The following is a 12,472-nucleotide window of genomic DNA, read 5'->3' as shown; positions in this document are numbered from 1 at the left end:
CCTTGCTTTTCGCCCCATCCAAAAGCGGCCGCTGAGGCCAGGATTCGATCCCTCATTCTTGGGAGCAGTAGTCGAGCGCCGTAACCACTGCGCCACCCTCGCGGGGGGAGGGGGTGGGGGGGACTAAAGTACTGTGGGTGTGTATTGGATGCTGTAGTGATTCACAATTTGGGTGCCATAAACCCGCAGGTGCGTGTGAACAATTTATATGCTCCACATGCTCGGCCCAAGGAATGACGCGTAAAAAATGTGTTTTACGGAAGTTTTACGGAGTGCAATAGCTTTCTCATTAAGGTGCTTGACGATGGTTGGCATCACGCGCGAAGTGTCTCAAAATTTTTGAGAAGCGTTGCCGTTGCCAGAAAACAAGTTCAGTGCAGCGCAAGTATATCGATTAGGCATTTTTGCAAGTGGATGGAACACAGAGACAATCATTTGCGTATTGTCGACGTAGCAGAGCGCGTGATTCTCCTGCTCCAAGGCGTGCGAAGCTCGGCCAGTGTAAATTATCTTCAAACACTGCACTTCCCACTTGTAAATGTACCGTTCTGGTCAATTCTACGCTTTAGTTGTGTAATGAGTGAATGATGGATGCATTACCAGCATTAAAGAGCAATTAACTGCCAAAAAGTAGTACCTTTTAACTTACGATAAGCATGAAAAACTAATTTTTATTGCTGAAATTAAGTATGCTTATCACTACCACCATCTTCTTACAAATATACATCAAGTTTCTTTGATTAGTCTAAGTTATATACTACTGGAATGATATCGGATTTCATACGGCGTAATATTAGTGTCAATTTATATTGTCATCCTCGACGTTATTAATGGCAACATAGTTTTCTTCTATGCAGCATCATGTATTCACAGATTCATAATGATTTAAGTTCTTTATTTGCCATAATTACAGGGTCAGTTATATAGGCGGCGACACAGCAAGGTGTCGTTGCCAGTGCCCTTGTCCCTGCGAGCCTCGGCCAGGCCTTTAAGGGTACGCAATAGCGTAGGCTACCACACCATATATCACGTGCCGCTTTCACCATGCCTTATGATGTAGCTGTGTGGCCTAGGGGTAACATTAATGCACCGGTCCTGGCAGACTGATTCTGATATCACCCACCCATATGAAAGGAGAAGCCCGGTTGCAGCTCTTGCCAAGCGTAACGTCAGACAACCCTACGTCCAGTCAATGCGCGGCCGTGTCAGCTGCCTCTACCGCCAGCCAAAGGGATGTTTGTGATTTTTCACTCACCACACCGAGTTGGGTATCGGATTTTTTTATGAACGGGGTCTTTAACACGACTGCTTTAAAAAACTCTTCCGCACGTCTACGTCAGGCTTGCGCTGATAGCGGCCGGCTATCCAATGAGAAGAAACAAGCTCCGCGCGAAAAGGAGCGTTGTCCCTGGTAACGAGACAATTACTGCATTTTTTTTTGTGCCGTCGAAGTTTCAGCTCTCAAGGGATAGAACAAGCTGCGATTAAAGGCTGGAATGTGTAGTTGCTTGAATGGCTCTTTATCTGAACTACTTTTCAATCACCACCATTAAACTGTATCGGATTGATTGCTGTCCATTCAGCCCTTTTATTGCATTGGCATCATATTAGCTCTCTTTTTATTGTATCTGCATTGCCCTCGAACCATTTATTGCCGCAGCAGGAAAATTTAAGAAGGAAATAAATGGTGATGATGGTGATCGCTACCGTGCAGTTAATTTTGCGTCTAGCGCAATCCTATTGCACCAGAAAAGAGTTACCGCTTTATACGTTATTAGGAGTTTTATTATCATAAAGGTTGACATTCAGTCGTGCACAGACTCAGGAGACAGAGCTAATCCGCGCAGTCGACTAGGAAATGCAATATAAGCGTCGCTGCCCCTCCATCAGCAAAGGATCTCTGCAGCCTGTTTACCTTTAGCTAATACAGTCCCTCTCATAATAACTGTAAACTGTTTTGATCTCCCTCAATAGTAACTTGAACGCAGCAAATCTCCTCTTCTTGTCTCCCTTTCACCGTCACAAGCACGCTCTGCGTGTACTAACATGAACCAGCTATGACACAACGCTTAATTTAAGCCTAATTTGTCGACGTGAAGCGAGGATCCATGCAAGGTCTGAAATCATTCAATATGCCAGATGTCCCGCCTAAATTTAACTAAGTCTTTCAAAGACCCCCAGTCTTCTAGACAAACCAAACAAACACCGTCATGTAGAGAGCCGTGTGAAATAGCCGACCTCTTAAGTGCATGCTAGAGGAAAAGCTGCTTAGTACAATCTTTACATATCTTGAGTAATCGCCTGTGGAATTCCCGCTAACAATGTACTGCTTGAGAACCTTTTTCATCGGCCCTGGAAGGAACAAGCGTGAAATTTAAAATGTACCGCTTGATTAGTATTAGTTCACCGTCCTTGCCGCGCTGTCGAACGAACAACCAAGCTTAGCTCTGGAACACTGTGAGACTTTCGAAGATTTATTTAGGGCTAAGTCGTTGCATGTTTAAGATGATCTAAACTCTCTAAAAAAGTGGATTTTTCCAAGCTGATAATGCTCTAAACTTATCTATCGCTGGAAACCTGATAAATTTCTAACCTTTTAAATGCCTGCTTATTGCGAGAGACAAACACAATATCACTCGTGCCACCAACTTCAACGCAGAGAGAATCGTTGGAAGGCCCTGACCAGTCGCAGAGTGCGTTATAAAGCACCAGGAGGAAAGAAAAACTCCTCTTGCGTGTCTAGCTAGGACTAGCGGGAAGCTTTTTTTTTTATTTTGCTACCATAGCTCAAAAGTGCGAAATGCAAAGGCATTTTAGAGGTAGCAGCGAAAATACGCGCTTTGAAATCCTTAACCTGATTACATCTGACCTCCTGGAAGTGACGTACCACGCATCTTTGCGAAACTTTATGTCGCCGAAGCTCAATTTTTTCTCAATGCAGCTCAAAAAACTTCACTAATTAACGCTGCTGGGTATGCTGTGCATTCTTATAATATCTTCTATATAAAAGCCTACTGTTCTGCTTGCGAATGTTCAGCTCGACACACACAAAGCTTCCATATGAAAATGCATTCTTGCTTACTTGTTCTTGGCTATACTCCTAGAGTTCCTTGGAAATTCCAGACCTCGTTGAAAAGGTTGCTATGTCCGGAAGGTAACTTCAGAAAGAGGTCATCAGTGACCAGGCGCCATACAACGTTGGGCTGGAAACAAAAAAGAAACCATGCAAACAACCTACCTTTATATATTTTAATTTCTTTTTGGAAGGTGAATGTGCAAACACATGGATAGCATACAACTCAAGCTTTTTGGAAGGGACGAGGGAAAGACGACGCATCGAATACTACCACCCATGTACTGCTCTGATTTAACACAAATAACTGCTGGACAGGAAGGATTGACATTTTTACACATCGCTTTTTGCGCCCACAAAAGCATAATTAAAGTCCCAGTGTTTTGCCTTCATTAACAAAGCCTTTTCTGTTCAGTGGTTGCATTGCAAAAGCTATATCAAGTTTTATTTCCCGCTGGCAGAATGTACATCACTGCATTGTGACGGTTGCTTGAGGGGAAGTATTTCTCCTGATGCAACGACGCGGAGCATACTGTAAGCCCAGAATACAGGACATGTTGGCTGTGATTGCCAGGTTTCTAGAATAAATTCAGTTCAATTCAAAACATTATTCCAGCGATGTGTTGGATGTCATGCCTAACCCAGCTCCCTGGTTGAACTACCAGGCCACTCCAGTGCCACTCCTACAAAGATGCAGCTGAACTAATAATGCCCCAGACGAATCCATTATATGAGCTGGAGAATATGCCGTGTGCCTTGTTTTGTACGGAATGCACAAATCAGATATTGTTTATTTGAGAACCACCAATCCGAAACCAGATATGATGAGGATGACGAAAACATTTCTTTTTTTATACATACAAGGAGTGTACGGGAGCGGTCTTTAAGGGGCCGCAGCTTACAATTACTGGGTGGCCTCCCTCTTAAGAGAGCCCATTGGCGTCGACCGCGGCCAGAGCACGCTCGACTAAGGCTCGTTGCGCCGTCAGGTCAGAGCAGCCGATCAGGGCTGCCTCCCGGGAAGTGTTGGGTAGGAGGGGTAGATTGGTTTTTTTATATGTCCACACCATGTGAAAAATGTCCGAGGACTTTTCTTCACAGTGCAGGCATTTTCCGCAAGCGGGGTCAAAGTATTTTATTACTGCCGGGCACAGTTAAGTTTTGATGTAAAATCGAAGGAGAATGCGCTCCTCCGCCTTTGTGAGGCCCTTGCAGGGCTTAGGATAGATTAGATAGTTGGATTGATATTGTTAAGGGAAACTTACACAGCGGTAAAAGCCAGATAACTCTCAGAAGCTCACACCACCAGCACAAACCCAGCTTAGCTTGAGCGTCGTCTTCTTCACAACACCACACCAGTGCGTCGTCGTCATCTAAATATTGCGCACCGTAACAGTATTCCCCGCGCGGGAGAAGCACCGTCCCGGTGCTGCCTACACAGGAGAACTTGAATAGTACGGTTTTAGACGGGCGACGTGCACAATTTCTGGATGAGGGGTTGTGGAAGGATACTTGGGCTGTAGAGGGGCGATCTCAAAGGTCACATCGGTGACTTGTCGCAGGACGCAGTAAGGACCTACGTAACGAGGCAGAAGTTTCTCGCACATGCCCACACGACGGGCCGGGAGCCAAAGAAGCACGAGGGAACCAGGAGGGTAGTGGACGTCTCGGTGATGTAGGTCATAACGACGCTTTTGTGAGCACTGAGACGCGCCAAGCCGGTCTCGAGCAATGTGGCGGGCGGCATCAGCTCGGGCGATGGCGTCCGAAGCGTAACTACAAGAAGAGTTGTCAAGGGGCAGCAAGGTGTCGAAGGGGAGTAAAGGGTTGCGGCCGAAAAGTAGATAAACGGGAGAGTATCCGGCGGTATCATGGCGTGAGGAGTTATAGGCGAACGTGACGAAAGGTAAGGAGATGTCCCAGTCACGATGGTGATCGGACACATACGTAGATAGCATGTCGATCAGTGTGCGATTAAGGCGCTCAGTAAGACCGTTCGTTTGCGGATGGTAGGCCGTGGTGAATTGGCGACGAGTAGCGCATGAGCGGAGGAGGTCATGAACAACTTTAGAAAGGAAACAGCGGCCACGATCTGTGAGCAGTTGACGCGGAGCGCCATGAATCAAGATTACGTCATGCAAAAGAAAGTCAGCAACGTCGGAGGCGCAGCTGGTGGGGATGGCCCTGGTTATAGCATATCGGGTAGTATAATCAGTCGCCACAGCAATCCATTTGTTTCCAGACGTCGACGTCGGAAAAAGCCCAAGAAGATCGAGGCCCATACGAGAAAACGGTTCAGTTGGCACTGAGATTGGTTGCAGGGGCCCACTAGGTTGAAGCGATGGTGTCTTACAGCGCTGACATAGCTCACAAGCGGCGACGTAGCGACGGACAGAGCGGTAGAGACCAGCCCAGAAAAATCGTCGTCGCACACGGTCGTACGTGCGTGATACTCCCAAGTGTCCTGCTGTAGGGGCGTCGTGAAGTTGGGCGAGGACAGTAGAGCGCAGATGAACCGGAACAACCAATAAAAGGTCCGCGCCATCTGGACGCATGTTGCGTCTGTATAATGTCTCGTTATGGAGCACAAACATGCTGGCGGAAGAGTCGGGGTTGTCGCGCAGCTGGTCTATAATTGGTTGCAGGGCAGGATCCCGACGCTGTTCGGAGGCGATATTTATAAAGTCCGAGATAGACAAAATGTAGCCGTCAGCAGTATGGTCGGACAAATCGGGAGGATCTACGGGATGGCGGGACAAGCAGTCAGCGTCTTGGTGTAAGTGGCCGGACTTGTATACCACTGTAAACTCGTACTCTTGTATTCGCAAGGCCCAGCGGCCTAAACGGCCAGTGGGGTCCTTAAGTGAGGACAGCCAACACAAAGTATGATGGTCTGTCACTACACAGAAGGACCGCCCAAACAAATAAGGGCGAAATTTGGTCAGAGCCCAAACAAGTGCAAGGCATTCCCGCTCTGTAATTGAATAATTGTGCTCAGAGGACGAAAGCAGGCGGCTGGCATAAGCAATGACGCGGGAGGACCCATGCTGGGTTTGGGCAAGGACCGCACCAATAACATGGCCGCTAGCGTCGGTGCGCAGTTCGGTAGGTGCAGAAGGATCGAAATGCGCCAAAACAGGTGGTGTAGTGAGGGCGGAAATAAGCGTGGTGAAGGCATATGCTTGGTCAGAACCCCATGTGAAAGGTACGTTTTTCTTCAGAAGAGAGGTAAGCGGACGAGCGATGTCTGCGAAGTTCCGAATGAAGCGTCGGAAGTAGGAACAAAGGCCAAGGAAGCTTCGCACGTCACTTGAGCTACATGGGGTGGGGAACTCGCGCACGGCTCGAACCTTGTCAGGGTCGGGCTGTACACCATTTGCATCAACCAAATGACCCAGGAATTTGATTTGGCGCCTACTGAAGCTGCATTTTTTGGCGTTCAGTTGAAGACCGGCGCGGCGAAAAACGGCCAGGACTGTAGAAAGTCGATCAAGGTGGGTTGCGAACGTGGAAGAGAAAACTACGACGTCATCTAAGTAGCATAAACATGTTGTCCACTTGAAGCCACGGAGGAGCGAGTCCATCATGCGCTCGAATGTCGCAGGAGCGTTACAGAGTCCAAATGGCATCACCTTGAATTGATAGAGTCCGTCGGGGGTGACAAATGCGGTTTTCTCGCGATCCCGTTCGTCGACAGCAATTTGCCAGTAGCCTGAATGCATGTCGATGGAAGAAAACTAGCTGGCCCCCTGCAAGCAGTCAAGCGCGTCGTCAATTCGTGGAAGAGGGTAAACATCTTTCTTTGTTATTTTATTAAGGTGGCGATAGTCCACACAAAATCTCCAACTTTGGTCTTTCTTTTTGACCAATACGACAGGGGACGCCCAAGAACTGCAGGAAGGCTCAATAATGTTTTGCGTCAGCATCTTGTCAACTTCTTTCTGTATAGCATGCCGCTCAGTAAGGGAAACACGATAAGGCCGTCTGTGGATGGGGCCATTGGCATCACCCGTATTGATTCGATGGGTCACAACGGATGTTTGGCCCAATGGTCGGTCCCCGAAATCAAATATATCAGCGTACGACAGCAAAAGGTCGGATAGAGCTCTGGCTTGGTCATCTGGCAGATCCGCAGATATCATGCTTCAAAAGAGGTTCGAATGTGAAGAAGCTGATATATGCTGCTCCGACAGATGCTGAGGCGTTAGAGCAGCAACTTCGCAGTCCGCCAAAGGAACCAGATCAGCATGTGCGATGCCATGGGGTAAAACTTGGGTCGAGCGGCTGAAGTTAAGGACGGGAAGAGAGGTGCGGTTAGCAGTGACAGTCACAACGGTATGAGGGAGTATGATGTTGCGACGCAGAAAAACATCGGTAATTGGGCAAGTGATGTATGTGCCGTCAGGAACTGCGGGGAACGGGGCCAGTGGAACATAAATAGCAGCTTCGGGTGGTAGACGAACAAATTCGGCGGATCGGAGGCGGGGCTTGACATCGCTGGTTTCGGGGCAGTAGGGCAGGTCTAAGCGAAGAAGGCCAGTTGAGCAATCAATCAGGGCAGAATGGGCCGTTAAAAAGTCGATGCCGAGGATCACGTCATGAGGGCAGCGGTCGATAACAGTGAAGAGGACAGGGGTAGTGCGACCGGAAATGCTGACGCGCGCAGTGCACAGTCCCACGACGGCAGCGACGCTTCCATCGGCGACACGAACGGCGGATGAAGCGGCGGGTGTGACAACCTTTTGAGACGGCGGCGAAAGGATGAGATGAGGACTGAAATTTGGGCACCAGTGTCAATGAGGGCAGTAACAGGGGCACCATCCACACAGATGTCTAGAAGGTTGCGGCGATTAGCGAGGGTCAGCAGAGGATTTTCGGACCGGGTAGTCAATGCAGCATCACCTCCGGGAACTGCATTGGTTAGTTTTCCGGAAGAGAGCCAGAGAAGTGAGGAGATGGTGGACGTTGAGGTAGGGGCGAGCGGGACCTCCGGGTCTAAGGCGACGGTGAGCGGCTGGACATGCGCGGGGCTGGCGAGTTAAAGTCACGAGAGCGAGTATCCCGGAAATGGTTTGGGTGTGGATATTTGGCGCTGCGATCTGGAAAGTATCGGGGTCGAGGTGGCGGAATCCAACGGCTGCGGCAATGACGAGAAATATGGCCGACACGGGAACAGTTGAAACAGATCGGTCGGTCATCCGAGGTTCGCCATTCGTCCGGATTGCGGTAACGGTAGCGGTATCGAGTCGGCAAGGGCGCAGTTGGAGCCGCAGCTGCTACCACCGGAACGGTGGGTTGGACATTAGGTTGGAACGAGGGCTGTGCAGAAGACTGGCCAGAGCTGAAGCCCACGTTCGCGTTGAGGTCCCCATTTGCGAACTCCTGCCGAACGACAGATTGTATTAAAGCTATAGTAACATCTGCCGGCTGAGGAGCGAACGCAACGGGCGCCATAGCTTCTATCTCTCGGCGAACAATTCTGGTCAAGTTTGAAGGCAGCGATGGCTGCTGCAGTGTTGGACTGTCTTCGCATGAAGACGTAGCAGCTGTGTTTGGCAAGCGGTCGAAGCGGGGAGTAATGCGACGGTGTTTTGCTTGCTCAAACTGCCGGCAAACTTGGATGACTGAGTCGACCGTCGGACAGGCTTTGCAAAGCAGCAGATTGTAAACATAGTTTGCAATGCCCTTTAATATGTGGCCAACTTTGTCTGACTCGGACATGGCGCGGTCCACTTTTCGGCATAAGGCTAGAATATCTTGAATATACGACAGATATGATTCCGTGGAAGACTGGGCACGAGATGCGAGGTCTTTTTGTGCGCCGAGCTTGCGTCCGATCGGCTTGCCGAATAGATCGCGAAGCTTCCCTTTGCACATATCCCAGGATGTGATATCATCTTCATGCGTCTCAAACCAGACGCACGCCGTACCCGCCAGATAGAAGATGACGTTTGCGAGCATGAGGGTCGCGTCCCAATGATTGTGCTTGCTTACTCGCTTGTACATACCGATCCAGTCTTCTACGTCGACATGGTCGGTGCCGCAAAAGGTGCCCGGATCACGAGGCTGCGTCATGACGACTGTGGAAGCCAGTGGTGCAGCTGAAGCTGATGTCGCGTCGGATGGCATAGTGATGGTACCAATCTGGCGGCCACTACGGAGATCCAGGTTTCCTACGGGTGCACTTCCAGCAATCCTCCACCAAATGTTAAGGGAAACTTACACAGCGGTAAAAGCCAGATAACCCTCAGAAGCTCACACCACCAGCACAAACCCAGCTTAGCTTGAGCATCGCCTTCTTCACAACACCACACCAGGGCGTCGTCGTCATCTAGATATTGCGCACCGTAACAATATAGTAATTGAAATATTTCTTCGAAAGTATAGGCAGGACTGAATTCGGAGTCCGGACCGGTGGGAGACGAGGTTGGTGCCCGGAAAGTGGGCGCGCGGGCGGCGTCATCGGCCGTTTCGTTTCCCTCGAGGCCAGTGTGAGCAGGAGTCCAGACAAATGTTCGATGCGCGGGGGCACCGAGACAATCGCTCTTTTGCAAACTTTTGCTGGCGAAGTATGATATGTACGCCTGCTCGATATTGTGGCAGGCACCACTAGAGTGGGTCATGATGACCCGTGAGTCCTGATCTCCGGCTGCTAGCGTGATGGCAACCTCTTCCACGTGTGTTATGTTGTGTGCAACGGAAAGTGAGTCCGTTTACTACAGTGTTTTGATGAACGAGTGCGGCTGTGTACCAACCCCCATGGTGCGGGCCGGAGGCGTCCACGTAGAAGACTATGTTTGTGTTCGTAGTGGTGAGCCAAGGCTTTCGCACGCGCGAGACGTCTGCCACTATGGTCCTCTCGTGTCATGTTGGCCGGAAGAGGGCGCACGTGCAAAGCAATTTTCCACTGCCCTCTTCCGAATGTATTCAGTGGTGGATGCGTAGTCGGGCAAAGAGACGGCGACCCGACAGCGTTTTAGTCAGCCTTGTGTATTGGTGCATCATGTGTGCTTCTCGTAGTTCATTAAAGGTGTTCATCCCTAGGGCAAGTAGGCGCTGTTTGGAGGTGTTGAGCGTTAGGTCGAAGGCACGCTTGTATATTTTATCGAGAATGATTGGTTTCTAGTGCACATTTGACGAGAATGCACTAGAAACCAGAAAAGCGAAAACATATGTGCACCTCCCGCCAAGGATGCCCCGAATGATCTTTCCTACCATTCTAAAATAGAAGGCCTGAGGAGGGCCCTCTAATTTCTAGCGTGACGGTGCAGGCCTCAAGCAGCCAGTAGACAAGTGGCGGCAGCGCCAACGCGCTGAGGGGGCAGCCATGAATTAATTGCAGTTAATAAATCTCGCATCTCCGCATCTGCGTTGAGAATAAGTGAAATCATATGAAAGTTTGGGGAGTAGAATGCGGCACTTATTGGCTGCTGACGTTACGTTGAGTTCTTTCCTTTTCTTTTTACTCAAAACTTCTTCCTGCATTACGGCAGATGTTAGGACTCTTAAAAACTAATATTTAATTTCAATCGGGTATTCTTTTCTTACATAGAAAACATGGACCACCTTATGCTGCTCGCTTGCGTACACGATGCGTACTCATTGTCATTGTTAGAAATGTTTCATTCAAATTCGTCAGCCCTGAGAAGGCTGCAACTTGTAGAATGTGGTTATATCACACGAGGTGCGAAACTGCAAGTTCTTTCTGATACGTTGCATTATTCATACATCACAGTCAAGGCAGCGTGCTTCAAGAGCTGGAATACAAACAAACCATGTATCAGAATCACATTGCACTTCATCCAGCGCTTCACTTTACCTTTGCTGGGGGACAACTTTCTGCGAATGTGCAGCTACAGATACGACACGCGCCACCACAATGCGCAGCATTATTTAATTCCTCCAGAAATTTCACGCATCGAGCTTTGGAATACTATACCATCACGAAGGAATTCAACGTCAATATCACATCAACCTAGCCTAGCTTTAGTATATAAATGACATTAAATTTAGAACAACAGGCCGTGTGCATGCTTATGACTGCACTATCTGTCGGGAATCCCGAGAAGCGTTTTTGGGCCACAAGTCTGCTGCAGCGTCTTGCTACCAGTTGCGCAATGCGCTTGCTTTGACAATGTACGCCACGTTCATTGGTCATGATTATAAGTTCACATAGGTAGTGGTCCAAAAGAATACATTTCTAAGTGTGTTCACAACAGTTATACGAGATTGTACGCAAATGTCCAGCTGCATTTATTGATTTTTTGTGTGTGTGTTTAGATCTGGATGAATTGGTTGGTTCACAGGAAGGGAAAGGCGCAGTAACTGTCACACTTGCTCTGTGGACACCCGAACCGCGCCGTAAGGGAAGGGAGGAAGGTGGGAATGAAAGTGGAAAGAGAGAAAGAGGAGCCGTAGTGGAGGGCTACGGAGTAATTTCGACCACCTGGGGATCTTTAACGTGCGCTGACATCGCACAGCACACGACGCCTCTTCGTTTCGCCTCCATCGAAACGCAGCCGCCGTGGTCGGGTTCGAACCCGGGAACTCCGGCACAGTAGTCGGGCGTCTTACCACTGCACCACCCCGGCGGGGCATCTGGATGAAGCAGATTTGCAATTTGGAGTGTGCCTCCTGTAGCAAGTAAGCAGTCTGTGTGAAATCCAGCAATCAGATTCGAGCTCTGACAGCAGTGATAGCTTGCACCCAGGAAGACATATTTGACAAGGTCTATAGCACACGCGTTGGTTTTAATATGGACTTCTATATTGCTTGCATAAGGAAGAAAAAAATTGAAATTCAAGCTGAATATAGTTTGTTACCTAACGTTGCTAATATGCACCTAGTGTGTTGAACAATAAGCCTCCTTCATTCTTGACAAATTAATTCTGCGTTGTGCGTTTGTACCTGCACCTTCTTCTTGTAATTATACTGGACTAAACTGAACATTTCACATCACGTCACAAGGCGCAAAATTATTTCTTCTTCGAGGCCAAGGAAGTGCTTATAAAAAGGGGACCTTTCGCTTGCCGTCTTTGAAGTCATGTTTTTTTTTTCTTTAAATGTGGCAATCAAAGGAATATGTTTTTACGTAGAAGTCGCACACTCAATGACAGGAAGGCTCTTCAGAGGGCTTCCGATACACAGCTCTGCATTTACGACTTCATTTATTCTGAATATTCGAAGACCATGAGCATGTTGCCCTGTTTCTCAAGCGTTGGTGGCAGAAAAAGAAAGACGCAGCGCACGGGTTACCCGGCGCGTCCAACGTCATACCTGAAACTTTTCACCCAGGCATTCTTTGCCGCCGTAGTGAACTTTCCACAGCTCGACTTCTCGCCAGCAGTTGTCCGTGTTCATTGGATCGTCCATGTAACCACGGCGTGCTATCGAGCAATC

At 48.8% G+C, this 12,472-nt stretch overlaps 1 pseudogene; it reads right to left on the bottom strand.

Moving 5' to 3' along the window:
- Positions 1-3,996: 3,996 nt before the first annotated feature.
- LOC146188084 (uncharacterized) lies at positions 3,997-9,941 on the bottom strand (annotated as a pseudogene).
- Between the last annotated feature and the right edge of the window lie 2,531 nt (positions 9,942-12,472).

This window comes from Amblyomma maculatum, chromosome 5 (assembly GCF_055883805.1).
Source record: "Amblyomma maculatum isolate TAMU_Amacu chromosome 5, ASM5588380v1, whole genome shotgun sequence".
Lineage (NCBI taxonomy): Eukaryota > Metazoa > Arthropoda > Arachnida > Ixodida > Ixodidae > Amblyomma > Amblyomma maculatum.
Note: the sequence above shows the minus strand (reverse complement) of the source record. Positions and strands in the feature narration are given on the sequence as shown.